General features: G+C 44.7%; 1 protein-coding gene across 7 annotated transcripts in view; it reads right to left on the reverse strand.

Moving 5' to 3' along the window:
• The window catches only part of PTPRS (protein tyrosine phosphatase receptor type S), a 220,860-nt gene that overhangs the window by 93,165 nt on the left and 115,126 nt on the right, over positions 1-12,569 (reverse strand). The gene's annotated exons all lie outside the window — the stretch shown is intronic.

Genomic DNA, 12,569 nt, shown 5'->3' on the forward strand with positions numbered 1-12,569 from the left:
AGCTGAGGGATGCAGCTTGCAGTAAACATTTGGAATGGAAGGGACCTCAAAAGGATGGCATAAAACGGAATAAATCTAATTTTTTGTCTTGAGAGGAGCATATTAGGGATAAGATACTTCCAACTGGTGGCTCTTCCAGCAGGAGGACATGCTGAAGTTTTTTCCAGGGCAAGAATTTGTCTGAACCTTTAGGCTGAATTTCGACGCTGTATCAATTCCAGCAATGAGTGATCAGTGGATAAACTCTGATTTCAGCAGGGAGGAACAAGAAGACCCATTCCCTGATTTAGAGCAGTGTTTTTCAAACCTCGCTACTTTAAGATGGGTGGACTTCAACTCCCAGAATTCCCCAGCCAGCTGGGAGTCGAAGTCCACCCATCTTAAAGTGGCCAAGTTTGAAAAAAACTGCTCCAAACCAACTACAGTTATCCCTGCAAATTACAAACTGTGGTTCATCTAAACTTGCGTTTGGTGAAACAAGCCAAGATCAAGGGCAGTTCATAAATGTTGTCGGTTTAGATTAGAATCTGGTTAGTTTATAGCAGGAAGTGGATGCTTTCATTCTCTTCCTCGTGGCCCTTGGAGAAGAGCAGGAAAGTGGGAAGACAACTTCGTTGTTCCTTCTCTTTCTAAATTGTGGTCTATAAAAGCTTTCTAGCATAACTTTGCTTCCACCTGCCTGAAGTTCAAATCTCATCCCCTTTGTCCCTGTCCTTTTGGAGACTATTTTCAATTTCTGAAGTCTTCTTTCTCATGCCGTAATTTATTCCAACTTCCTTCTCGACTTCCTCTCCTATTTTAACTCCTGCACTGATTCACGTAATGTGCTTCTCTCATGGCAACGTAACCCGTTTTCTGGGTTCCTACAATAGACTGAACCATAAGCCTAGTGACTAAGCTAACCCCCCACCAATTATACCAAGGTTTAAACTAACCAAGCTTGACATGTTATGTCAATGCAGTTGTTAAATCTATAACTGGTTGGGCTTTCTCGTTCAAGGCAAAGCTGGATGTCTGGGAAAAGTCGTGTCACGGTTGCTCATTAATCCTTATTCCTGGTAACATCGAGCAGAACACAATGTTTGACATGTCAAGGTCCCATTTATCAGCCCCCGTTTAGCAACCATTTAAATGCATGGAACCGTGGCTGCATGGTGACTATAGGTGGGAATGCTTTGGGTTTATAAGGAAAAGGTAGCCGAGAACATCTGTTTTCAAGGACCTGCAACTGCTTCTGGACTTACTTTGGCCCATCTGCCTGGGATTTCATTTAAATCAACCCAGTTCAGACAAAATGACAAATCCTCGACAACAGATGTTCTCTGCTGCCCTTTCCTTATATACCCAAAGCATTGCCAACTTATTTGGAGCAAAGGACCACTTTGGGGCTTTGAGTAGCACAGTGTTTCTCAACCTTAGCAACTTTAAGAAACGTGGACTTCAACTCCCAGAATTCCCCAGCCAGCATGGCAGGTTGGGGAATTCTGGGAGTTGAAGTCCACGTTTCTTACAGTTGCCAAGGTTGAGAAACACTGAAGTCGCACCTCAAAAGCAGGCGAAATCAGGACAGACACTAAATTTGATTTACGTTTACACTACTATCCGTGGCTAGTCCTGCAGCTTGATTTGGGATCAGCTTTAGAGGAGGAGGGAAGAGGAAGAGAACATGCAAATCCAAGCTTTACAGCTACAAGCATTGCGTTACAGCAGATAATACCAGGAAGAATGAGTTGCGGGAAAGGAACAGCTCACATCTCTTGTAGGCGTGAAGCTTCATCTGTAGATCATTTGGTGGAGGGACCACCAAACTGAAGGACGTGGTCCTGGGTTCCACCCCTAGCAAATCCCACCTAGGAGAACTGAGATGCTAGGAAGAGCCGTCCTACATTTGACTGACTTCTACTGGAGGGGCATTAGAAAGCTTAAGGGGGTAACAGGAAGCGGGGCGGGGTGCAAGCTTGTTTTTACAGACCTGATTCTAGAAGAACGGAGGACCAACATCCAATCACATCTTGCCCTTAAACTGGAATCCCAAGATGCAGCTGGAAAGCAAACTCTGAGGACCAAGAGCTTCCATCACCACCCCCAGATATGTCCCAGCAAGAAGAATTTGCAGCTGGTAGGAGAGATGAGGATAAGAATGCGGGGGGGCGGGGGACCCAACTGATTCAAAATTTGGTCACTTCAGACCCCGATCCACGTTTAAAAGTAAGCCATCGTTAGAAAGCAGGAAGGGGGTCAAAGGGAAGGATGGTGGGGGTGAGGGGGGAAAAATGGTACGTGGAATGAACGCAAGACGAGAAAAGTGAAGTTAATTTCGTTATATCCAACAAGGAGAGGGGGGAATAATCATTTCTTTTGTCTTTTGTGTGTGTGTGCTTTTAAAAAAATTAAATCATGAACGGGAAAGAAAAGAAGAAGGTGACGTGATCGGTTGAAAGCATCAAAGGAAATCAAATGGCATTAAACATTTTGACACCCAGCAAGCTGCTGCTTCGAATGAGGTGAGAAGGCGGACGTTACTGGCATTTTGGTGAGAAGACACCGTCTTGCTCCAAAATGGGGGACAGGAGAGGAAACAGGGGCCAAATTAATGCACAGCCTCAACATACATCTAGTGAAGGTTAGATTACACCCGTCCTTCTGCCTCATGCAGGCTGTGTGCGTATTTTGGGGGACACAATTCATTTGGGGGCTTCTACCACTAGTTACGACCAGATTCCTGGGCTAGACATTTTTTCCCCCCTTAATTCTTCCAAGGAACAAAGGATTCCTCTGTCTCCTTGCTCTGTTCTCAAAGCAGCTCTTTTTCTGAATTGAACGCATCTGCATTTATTTCCCCACTTGTGGGTTTCAACTTAACGTCCTGGAAACCCTTCGCTGAAGGGTTATGCCCGTGTGTGTACGTGCAGGCTGGTGCACGTTGGTTCACTTAAACGTTTATTTTGTGCGGTGGGGGGAAAAACACCAATTGGATTCCGAGCAGCACTACCAACGCCGTCATATTAAGCACAGGTTGGTGGTGGCAACGTGCATTTTAAATTAAGGTGACAAGGTGTAATCTAAAATCTCCCCCCCTAACAAAAAAAATAAAAAGTAGCAATGCAAAAAAAAGGCATCAAACATAAGCAGGCACAGGTTTTCAAAGTCACACATAGCACAGTGTTCCTGCAGAGTGCCCTTTAGTCATCTGGCCGAATAATTCCCTAAAACCCACGAGAAATCCTTCTGCAGAAACAGAGTGTTAATTTCACTGGATTGGTTAACTTTATTTTTCCCTCTTTTTTTTTTTTTTTGTTGAAAAAAAGGGAAATTCAGAGCAAAGGATTATTCAAAGCAACAGAGGGTATCCACTTACCCCTGGAACATTTTTTCCTCTCTCTCTTTCTCTTTCTCAGTGCAAGTGAGTAGAAGACTGAGATGTTAGAAAGGATCTTGCAACGGTTCTCCCTAAATTCTGGGGCTCTGTGCAGCCTACGGAGGGGGAGTCTGAAAAGACTGTCTGCCATCTCCCCCCAACCTCCTTTTCTTATTAAATTCTAGATACCTCCCCCAATGTCAGGAGCAGATGAGATTTGGGGAAAAAATCCTCAGGTTTTGGAACTGCAAAAAAGCCAGTATGCAAATAACTTTGCCAATGAAATAAAAACTTGAGGATCCAATAAAGAAAACAGAAGGACACTAGGGTGAAAATGGATTTCATCAGTGTTTCTCAACTTGGCAACTTTAAGACGAGTGGACTTCAACTCCCAGAATTCCCCAGCCACTTTGAAAAACCCTGATCTAGAGCTTTAACAATGATTTTGTTTTCCACTAGACCTTGGAGTGGTAATTAGCATTTTTTCCCCCTGATGAACAGACCTGAAAACGTTTGACCAATATGGAATGATTTTCCATAGAGCCTGGACTTGTTGGAGATGGAACATCTTATGGATGATCTTCCAATTGAAAATGGCAAAATGGCTACTGGGTTTCCCCAACGAAGACTACTGATTCTCTCCTTAGGTACATACATACCATAGGGCCTAATGAACACTGTTGAACAGTTCAGGCGCTAACACAATCTCTGACCTTCTGAAGGTCAAATGAGAACATCTGGCACAACAGTGGTTTCACCAGAAGGTCATGGCCAACTTTAGAAGTTAATGGTGGGAATGGAAGAGGGGATGCACTGTTGAAATTCAGCCATTTGGCTGCTGAAATTTGATGAGAGAAATCTTACAGGGCTGAAAATGGTGTGCTGAGGACCACCATCGCCCCATCACATCACTGGCTACAGGGAACAAGTGACATGGGGTACGTCATGACATCATTGCATTAAAACAAGGATACAGGTTTGCAAATCGTGTCATTTACACAATGATGTCATGATGCACACAACATCATTAAATGCCATCATGGCTTCTTCTGGATGTTGATAACCTATTGCAGAAGATCAACAATGGTGAACTGATCTGCCGTCAAAGGAGATGTAGGAATTTTAAGGAAATCTGTGAATGGCCATACGGTATTTCAGACTCAACATTTGTCCTGATTTTTTCATAATGGGAAGTACTGGCTGGGTTCATACATTACACTAGGACTAAATACAGTTTGTTTAGTTTAGTGTGCTGTGGTTTATTCAACAAACCATGATTAAAACAAAATCCGTCTATAATTGGATTTTGCAATCCGGAAAAAATGGCATTATGCAGTTGATTTGCCCAATTCCTGGCCAGGATCATCGCCTTCAATTCTGTCTTCTTTAAGTGAACTTCTCTAAAATCAAGAGGGGGAGGGAATGGCCTAGAAGAGGTCTACACTTTCCATGCTATGCACCATTTCAAGTGCTTCCAGTAGGGGTGGACAGACCCAGATGGCCTCATCTATCGTTTGCTTCACATTACGGTCGAAACAGGAAATCTGGCTTATTAGGAGTGCAACCAGATAGAATCGTTAGCCATGGTCTGTTTGAAAGAATTCTAGCTTTCTTCAAACAGATGGTGGCTTCCTTCAAACACGGGGCTGTTCTCTGCTAATTAGGACACATGGCAACTGACTTAGTCGCTCACTGCTCAGCAGAAAATTAAAATAGCAACGACCCGCATGCTTTCTTGCACTGGGACTTTTCTACGGCCCAAATGTCACGATCTTCTCTAATGGAGGCTCTTCTCCCGGTATCTTAATAATGCTTCCTTTATCCCAACAGTCCCTAAGAAAGAAGGGAGGAGGCTATCTTGTATTAGGAATAATTCTTTGCTATGTTTCCTAAAAGCTCTTGAATTCTAGGATGATGGACAGGGTTTAAAAGCTTCATGGTTCTGTGAACCATCTTTGAACTTGGTAAATGAAGGGAAGAACAGGGAAAGGATTGACAGGCGGGCACGTGTGTGTGTAAATGCCTGCATTCAGGCATCTGAGTGTGGAAATCTCTGCCTCTTAAGAGAAGGACAGATGGTGAGAGAAAAGAGAAAGAAAGACAGAGTCAAAGAGTGAGAGAGAGAGAGAGAGAGAGAGAGAGAGAGAGAGAGAAACAGAGAGAGGAAAAAAAAATAATAATAAAGTTGCACTGGATTTCTCAAAGAAACATCAACAACAACAAAAATCACACAGCTTTAACACCTGCCCTTTCAGAACTTTATATGGTTTTTATATTGCTGTTTTTTTAGTTGAAGAAATGGGAATATATGAGCAGAAAATGGGACGTGGCCATCAGACACGGTAGGAAAACACAAGGGTTGGTTTTGCCCAGCTCAGAGAAGCCACAAAATGCTTGGGATGTGAAGTGGTGCTTGCAAGTAAAATAGTTGTGTAAAATCTCTTCTATCTATCTATATGTCTGTCTTATCCATCTATCTATGTATCTATCTATCGAATAAAAAGAAAAGAAGCTGGTTTGAACTGCATGTTCCTTTCCTTATCAGAATCCTGACAATATCTAAAGCAGTGTTTCTCAACCTTGGCAATATTAAGGTGTGTTAACTTCCACTCCCGGAATTCCCCAGCCAGCATTCGTGGACTTCAATTCCCAGAATTCCCCAGCCAGCATGGCTGGCTGGGGAATTCTGGGAGCTGAAGTCCACACATCTTCAAAGTTGCCAAGGTTGATCTAATGGGAAAAAGAAATATGTTGGCAAGAAATGTGGGACATGGGCTGGGTTTAAATGATGCAGGCTGCGGGGAACACCTGTCAGTCAGACTATCATGGAGTCTGCGATGTAAGCCCACAAACCATGCTGAAGCCTCGTGCATTTTGGGAGGAAAATAACACCCAAAAATATCTTGCAGAGACGCTGCAACAGTAGGAAGTGGGAAGGACTGAATGAAGTCGCCAGGCTTCACTACTTCAATGCACCAAAATAATTTCCTAGGCCTCACCTGTCTGCATGCCTAGCAGGTTGACCAAAGAGATCCATGTGAAAAAGAAGATGCAAAAGATGCATTTACAGTTTTTTTTTTTTTTAAACATTGGCTGCCTTCTACAAAGTACAGTAACTCTAATCAAACAAGTAAGGGTCAAGGGAAGAACCTGCTGGACCTGGCTGCCAAAGTTTTGGGAGGGTTTAACTGATTTCACAAAAGTTGCTTTCTCTCCCAAAGGAAAGGTACTCTGTGTATGTTCAGGAGCTAGAGTTTCTGGAGCACAGAGCAAAACTGGTGGAATCCATTAACCTGTCACTTTGGCCCTTAAAATCACCCCCTGGTTGAGGCCAGTTCATTTATTTATGTTCCCTCTCTGAGCAATGGGTGATTGAAGATGGGCGTCAAAGATCTCTCTAATGCGGCACAAGATGCAGTTATGTCTTCCTACCCCTTTGAACAGAAAAAAGAGGATTTGTCTTCTGCCAATCCCTTGTTAGAAGCCTTTCCTGTGGATGCGCAGTGTGACCTAAATGAAACCCTGCAAGTATTCTCTCATTAGGATTACATCCAAGAGTATCCACAGGGCAAGGTCAAAAAAGTCAAGACGGTGGCCTTGATGATGCAATCGAAGCTCCCTCGTGTTTTGTGCAGGTCCACGCCCTGCAGACACTCCTGAGGGAATCAGAATTTTAAGGCCTGCCAGAAGAATTATTCCAAAAATCTCCACACCATGATTTAACAGCGCCTTTCCTAGTTTCAACAGAAGCGGTTTTGTTTTGCATGGAAATTTTACTCAAATTCTGACATCCTTAAAAAAAAAAGAAAGCCATAATTTCAATGATGCGTTTCAAGAAGAGATGGCAACTTCTCCCTTCTTTGCTCAGAAACGGGCTCTTCTACTCTAGTGGTAAACGGAAGCAAGGCGCTGTCCGCACATTTCACACAAATGCATGCAGACGGCCAGCCTAAACTGTGGTTTGTTCTCACTGGAACGGAAATTCATGTTGGGGAGGGGAAAAAAATGACCGGCCGTGCTTGTGGGGCAAGCTTTTTTTACGGAAACAGACATGGGCTGTGCCCCGTTTGTGTCTTCAGTGTGGTGTAAACGCAGCCCTAGTGTGGCTTGGCAAACCAGAGTTTATGGCTTAGGTGGTGGGGGTGAATCCAGGCAACTACTGTTTCTCCACAAACGCAGGGTTAGCTAAACCATGATTTATCTACGAAACCTTTATTAGCCAAACCATGGTTTATCTAAAAAAGCAGTTAGCCAAACCACAGTGGAGTGGTGTGATCGCAGCAACCGTGTTGCAGAAATAGGACCAATATACGCATTTCTTATTATCGCTTTGCTAATGTACCGCTCCTGACTGTTAAAGTGGTCACCGAACTTTGATTTGTACGGCCACCCGTCTCGCCACCAGATTCCAAAGCAACCAACACAGAAAGCCTATCAGGACTGCCGGGGTCAAACGGATCGCATGAACAAAGAATTCGTGCAATAATATAAATACGCTGTGGATTTCTTTCCAGAACATGCTTAACCCAGTCAGTCGCTAACCCAGTCAAATCATCCTTGCTAAGTGCTCTGAGCACCCAGTGCCACGGACGGCATCAAAAGCCACAATGTGGGGACTTGCAAACTTATGTATTTATTGCATTCGTTTCTACTGCCACCTCTCCTTCCTTTGCCTAGTATCCCATGAGCCCTTGCAACAAGAGGGTTCTGGCAAGGCTTCATCCCACTTGCTACCTCCTTCCCATTGGTCAGGGAGGAAGGAAGCAGCAGCCAATCAGGGTCTGGGAGTGCTGCCCCGCCTTGGCTGCCATAGAGTTCTGCTCGAGAGAGGCCTGCAGTCCCTGACATTCTGTGTGTTCAGCTCTGTTTCATGGAGGACCAGACAGGGAAAGTCTTCCCCCTGGTTCGGTGTTGCCCCAACAGAACATACTGATGGAGTGAATACAATGCAATGCAGGACCAGCTCTGTTTGGGACTGAATTTAGCCTCCTGGAGGTTAGTCAGCTGGGCAAACGGCCCCCTTTTCGGTGTTCCTAAAACACACTTCCCACTCCCCGGACTCAGTTCAGGGAACCCCACCAGGTGCCGAGCCGCCTGTGTGCTATACGTCTTGCGTTGAATTCAGGAAGCAGGCATTTAGAGCTGTGTGATGTTTGTTATTCTGCGTTGCAGATAATTTAAGTTATCAAAGGAATGGGAAACAGGGTAGAATTGGAGGGGGGAAGAGAAGCAGGAACACTGGCTTTTTTTCACAATGCATTTGGAATAAATTGCAGCATAGCAGAACCAACTCAAAACATCAAAAAATCAAAAATCAAAATCAACGCATTAAAAAAAAAAAGAGAGAGAGAAAAAAAAACCAAAAGCAAAAAATAAACAAACAAATCGAGAACTAGGAAGGGATAAATTGGAGGGGAAAACCCACTGAAAAACAAAACACAAAATATCTTCTTTTGGTAAAAAGTAAAAAGTAAAAATGTATATATAGAGAGAGAGACACACACACACACAATTGGAAAAACTGAAACCAAACCAACCCCCCCAAAGTAAAAATTTTAAAAATAAAAGAACCGAAGCCAAAAAACCAAATATAAAACCGAAAAAGACCAGCATGCAAAGATCATTGTTAACATTCTCCTATCATGCATCAAGCCCAAATGTCCATACGGCAAGATAAATAGGACGACAGAAAGGTGCACATAACGCAGCAACATTACCAAAGGATGCAGAGAGAGGCCCACAATGCAACTCAACTCATCTCCGGCGAGACCCGAGAACGAGCCGATCTCGCTCGCCATCTTTTGATCTACCGAGATTTCTTGCTTTCTCTCTTTCTCTCTCTCTCTCTCTTTTTTTTTTTTTCAATTTTTCTTTTCTTTTTTTTAAAAATATATTTGTCATATATAGCGCTTTATTTATTTATTTATTTATTTATTTATTTATTTAAAACAAAAAAAAGATAGATATAGATATCGATATATACTTCTCTCTTTAAGAAATGTAAAAATGTGGGTAAAGAAAGTAAAAAAGAAAAAAAACCACACCAACCTTCTCGTAGCTCTGAGGGATGTTAAAGGGGTTTGATGCGGAACACAATGACATGAGAAGAGAAAAAATAGGGGAAACACAGAGAGAGTAAAAAAAGGCCTTCAAGCCTGGCAACTGCAAATCGATCGCTTTCTCTTTCTTTCCGTCTTTAACTTAAAAAAAAATTAATTGGAAAAAAAAAACTTTTAAAAAAATCTCAAATACGTCCCTTTTCGTTCCGAACCATCAGGGCCACCGAGAAGAGGGCCCGGGAACGCTTAAGGTCTCTGGGGAGGGGGCGCCTCGTGGAAAGAGGGCTCGGGGTGGCACCGTGCCCGTTCAGAGGAGCCCCCTCCCAAGAACTCAGAAGTCCCCCCGGCGGCCCTGGATGGCCCACCCCTTCTCCCCCACATCACCATGGGGCCATCCCCCTGTGGCGGAAGGAAAGAAAGATGAACAAGCAGAGCGGGGCACCCAGCCTGGCTCCCACCACCATCACCGCGGGGTCCTCACCGTTGGTTAGATCTCTTCCGCAGTCCTCCAAAATATTTAAGGCACCGGTCTCAGCAGGGGCCAGTAAGATCCTGAGACCCCTTCAAGGCATGTCCTCATGGGTTTGGGAGCCGCACCCCGGAAGCCAGGATGGGACCGTGGCTGTAAACCGTGCCTTGCAATGGAGCCGCCAAATCTGGCAGAGCTAGCAAAAATTCCAGCCTGGGGGGAAGGCGGACCCTCGAATTCCAACCCAAGACAAATTCTTTGGAGGGGGGAGGAGAATGCAATTTTCCGTACGTTTGGATTAGCCCCATCTTGCCAAACTGGACAGGAAGGGGTGGGGCGGGGGAGCCTAGCACCCATGTGGACATGCTTCGAACACCCATACCTTTGACTCTTCTTCCCCGCACAAACTTACAGAAAAAGAAAAGGGGAGGGGAGGAACCAGGCCCCTTTTGCTGTTAAAAGAAAAGCCCCAAAGGGAAAGGAAATGAACACTTGCGCTCCTATTCCCTCCCCCCAAAACAAACCCCGAAAGTCATTAGAAAAAACAAGCAAGTTAGGGGAGAAACAATTAGAAAAACGTCAAGACTTTTTGAGTGCAGCGACAACGAAGAGGGAAAAACAAGGCATAGAAGTCCCCCGCCCACCCCAGCTGTCATATCTGGCCCTTTTCCACCCCCCCTAAAAGAAATCGATCCTTTGGGAGATACCAACCCAAAGCAACATGCATGTCAGCTAGAGCTCGCTTAGCGGAAATAGGTCCCCGTTTTAAACTGGGGTGACCATCTCCACAACCCCCTGCCTTTTAGAATAGGGATTCGGATCGAACTGGTTTTTGAGTTAATTTGCACAGGCAGGGTGTGGTGTGCTGGTTTAACTTGCCCAGTTAAGTTTGGAGCAGTTAATTTCTCATTCACACTTGTTAGCGCTCAAACACCTGTAATCCTTGTACGGCGCCACTAGGTCCCGCTACACCCACCAAGTGTGAATTCTCATAGGATTTTTAAAAAAATTTCTGGTCAAGATTTCAGGGCAGCTTTACAACCCAGCATTTTCTGCAGCGGGAAATTTCTCCATTCCAGAATTCAAATTACCCCCCGGCTCATTCTTAAGACTTCAGAGACTGTCATCAGGGGAGAGAAGTCATGAAGATTTGCACCAGAAACTACATCTCATCCTTTTGGGCATTAACCCCGAACTCCAAACAGACATAAGTTACAGAAACAATATATAAGTCCATATTATCACGACAATAAACCGTAACAAATGCAGTTCTTTCAAAATTGGGCATAGATGCAAAGGGAAGGGAAGGGGAAAAAAATCAGGAGGAAAAAGTGACATTTGCTGGAATGACTTCTGAACCAGTGATCTGAAGGCAAAGGCTACTTATGGGTAAACACCGAAGCCCCCGACAACTTCATTGTGGCCGGCCGTGATTTTTAAAACATTTAGCAGCCCATCAAACTGCTGGTTTGTCTTCTACATAGCAAGCAGTAGCTTGTGTCTTTTTGAAGGGGGGGAAACAAAAAGCTATTGGAACTTCTAAAAACACCCCTACTTTAAAAAAAAAAATGAGGGGAGACATTCAGCCAGATTCAAAGAGGTAGGTCCGTGCTGGGGAAATGCACCGATCCGGTTTAGATGGGAATGGAAGCTGCCAGTTAAACTGTTGGAAATGCGTGGTTCTGCTTTTTGGTAGGCTAGAGGAAGGCAAAGCCACTGCTCTTCCACATATTCTCAACAACCTGCCCATCTTGCATCTTAGGTCCATCTCTAGCTTACTGCTGGTGAGTATTTTGAAAGCAAAATCTTGGTTAGGGAAGGGCTGGGCACTTTTCTGTTGGGCTCGCAAGGCGCCTTGCAAAAGGGAGGCAGGCGTCTTAGGCTCTCAGCGGCTTTAATCAGAGCCAGCTCAACCTTCTGCTACCCAAATGTCATGTCCAGAAGGTGAACCAATGAACTTGCAATGTATTGCACCCTTGGGATACAGAGCCTCCTCTGTGGGAGATCCAACTCTTGGGAAGAAGTAGGAATGGAGCAGGCTCGCTGGCTGGGAAGCTGGAAGTCCAGCGGAGTGGCCCTATTTCAACACTTTCTTTCTGCTTCTGGAGGGGATGTTTTACTTTGCCCGATAGCAGGGCTGGCCCAAGTCTTGGGATCCTCCAGCACCTTCACTTTAGGCTGAGCCTAGTTCAGAACACCAGCATCAACCCTTTGCATTTCGCCCGGGGTGGGATCCGCCTGGTCCTTCTGGCAAAAATAAATTAAAAAGGCCAATCTTGTTTTAGCCTTTGCACGGAGCAAGTCACTCCAACTTTCTCAACAAGGTTGAGAAACACTGTAAATCTAGCCTATATCTTTTGGAAGAAAAGGCAGGGAGGTCAAGTCTCAAGGAAACAAAGGAGTGGGAAGGAAGAGGGGGCAGTCTGGGTTTCAAATCCAGCAGATTCGTTCCTAGACAGGCAAATGCCGCCTTCTGCCAAGGGGCACCCGTCCCCTGGGAGGGAAGTCTCAATTGTGCCCCCAAGAAAACCGGAAGGCACCAACAAAATGGAGAAAACTCTTCTAGCGAGTTATCTGCGTTCAAAGAAAGGCCAACTGTTTAGAACCGAGTTTACACCAGCGTGGCTCTTCCTTGACCCTGGATAATGTCCTTGTGAAGGAGGAAGTCAGTGAAACCTCTGCT

This window comes from Python bivittatus, unplaced genomic scaffold (genome assembly GCF_059951505.1).
Source record: "Python bivittatus isolate LINGU-HERP-01145 unplaced genomic scaffold, Pbiv_v1 ctg000580_np1212, whole genome shotgun sequence".
In the NCBI taxonomy this organism is placed as follows: Eukaryota; Metazoa; Chordata; class Lepidosauria; order Squamata; family Pythonidae; genus Python; species Python bivittatus.